This window comes from Pteropus alecto, unplaced genomic scaffold (genome assembly GCF_000325575.1).
Source record: "Pteropus alecto unplaced genomic scaffold, ASM32557v1 scaffold5, whole genome shotgun sequence".
In the NCBI taxonomy this organism is placed as follows: Eukaryota; Metazoa; Chordata; class Mammalia; order Chiroptera; family Pteropodidae; genus Pteropus; species Pteropus alecto.
The window spans coordinates 13879652-13882071 of record NW_006441953.1 but is presented as its reverse complement, the minus strand read 5'-3'; the positions used below and the strand labels follow the sequence as shown (position 1 = coordinate 13882071).

Below are 2420 nucleotides of genomic sequence, written 5' to 3'. Positions count from 1 at the left end.
AACCACAGACCAGGCAAAATGGACTGTCGAGCAGAAGGAAATTAGATATATATAAGCACAGAAGTAATTCTTATTAGGTGGAAATTTGGCTGAACGTTCTCACAATAGATACAAGTTTAAAAATTGGTACAATAGACCTTATATTTGTCAACAATATTTGAGTACCCCCATCTTTGGAGAGAGGAAAGAGAGGATATCACATTATAGAGAATGAGGGAGCGGCTTCAGTGAAGATTTCCCAAAGAATATGAGAATGATGACCTTAAAACTGACATTTTCATATCAATACATAATGAATCATAGGAGAATTATGCAAATTAATCTTGCACATATTGAATGAATTTGTTGTATCCAAGAATACTTCCTTAGAGGCTCTATTTCTCATTATACACGAATCAATTTTCTTTTAATTTTCTCCTCGAATTTTATCAGTGTGATGAATTTTATCAGTGTGAGTCTACCCTTGACAAACAGATGACTCTCATCTTGAAAAACTGAGGATCATATCTTGGGCTCTGGTGTACTTACTCAGGCACTGGGGATATAGCCATTTGGCTTGTCTCAAGAGATAGACACTATAATATTGACTTTGGCCACTCAAGAGATTTTTAGCAATTTGCATTTATTGCATATTTAAGACCAAATTCCCTGGTTGACCCTTTAAAAATTAATAATAAGCAAATGGAATTTTTAAATCATTGATTTTTGAAGTCAAAAATTATTAAATTGGTATAGACTCATTCTGTTATTTAAAATAACAGGATATCTTAACCCTTTCATTTTTGTAAAGAGTGTAATTGAATAATTATGTTAACTGTAGAAAGACTACTCCATTCAGTGAATATTTTTATATATTCGGTAAGCTGAATCAAGTCTACTAGTGACGATGATTCCTAGTTTCAAAGTTCTCCAAGTCTCAGTGCTTGGGAAATATTTAGATATAGAACTAATTTGCATTTTGAAGCACAGAACACCTGAAAAATACCATATTTATATTTAACTAAATTGGATATTTTATTTTATTTATTTTATTTTATTTTTTACTGACAGTGTTGACTTAGCTTGCCACTTAAGCCGGCTGAGGGTTTTGTTTGTTTGTTTGTTTGTTTAGAATGCCTACAGCACCTGGTCTTCTTCGGTGGTCTCCCATCCAAGTACTAACCAGGCCCTACCCTGCTTAGCTTCCAAGATCAAACGAGATTGGGCTTGCTCAGGGAAGCATGACCATAGACTTAAACTGGATATTTTATAATTAAAGAAAGATCTTAACAATTGTCTTGCTAAAATAACCCAGAAATAAAACCAACAAGTCACATTTAATATAAACACTTTCTACAACATTGAAGCAGATAGTTTCATCAAACCAAGTAGAGTACAGCGACTACTCCCAGAAAAACTGTTGATTGATTTAGAAATGTAACTAAACATTTTTTAAGAGGAAATCCTTAGCTTTCAGATTTAAAGGCAAAGAGTGATTATTCTCTTAAAAGAAAAATGTCTTCGATAAATTAGTAGATTTCAAAATCTCTTAGACTTAAGTCTAGAACTGCCATTAGCTATTTAGGATCATCTGGCATGAGTTTATTTGATTTTTCACAAAATAGTGAAATTGTATGAAATTCAGAGTTCTTGTAGTACTGTGATTAAATATGTCATAAGTACTGTAAGATAAAAGTTTCACAGTTGACTATGTCTACAATGTAGTCAAAAGTCTTCTAAAATTTTTGTGTAAGGCTATGAGAGCAACGTTTATTTCTCATTTTTTGAAATAATACAATTAAAATCATGATATATATATATACACACACACATACATACACACACACAAAGAAACAATTGATAAATAAAAACAAATGAAATTTTAAAAGATTTTGGAAAGTGATTACGTACTTTTTAAAAAAAATTAGAATACAAAAAAGTGACAAAGCTACAGAATATATATATGTAATTTCCCAAGGGAATGTTTCAAGCAACTATGCTGTGGAAAAGGATCCAAGATTTAGAGTTGAAGGAGATGGGTTTGTATTCTAATTCTGACCCTTATTAATTGTGATTTGAGGCCAGTTTGTTCACTTATCCATATTGCAGTTTCTGTAACTCATATAATTGTTTTGTAAAGAAAGTTAAAGAAATATAAAAGAGCAAAAATTTATATAATGCTTGATAAAAATTAAGACCACTAGAAAAATTAATAGTCACCAGAACATCTTTCCTCTCTACCACTGGAAATTGTTTAATAGATTTTTTAAGAATCTAGATAATTATGATAAGAGCTATAAAATCAAATAACAGCAAATTTATAATCAATTTTATTTGGAATATATGGAATATATATTGTTAAAAATGAGAGAGAATTGAAGAAAAGTTTGATACCCTGATTAAATGTCATTGACCCTATCCCCAATATCTACTTCATTAAA

At 30.6% G+C, this 2420-nt stretch overlaps 1 pseudogene; it reads right to left on the bottom strand.

Annotated features, from left to right (window-relative positions):
* Window positions 1-1113: 1113 nt before the first annotated feature.
* On the bottom strand, window positions 1114-1232 carry LOC112485532 (annotated as a pseudogene).
* Between the last annotated feature and the right edge of the window lie 1188 nt (window positions 1233-2420).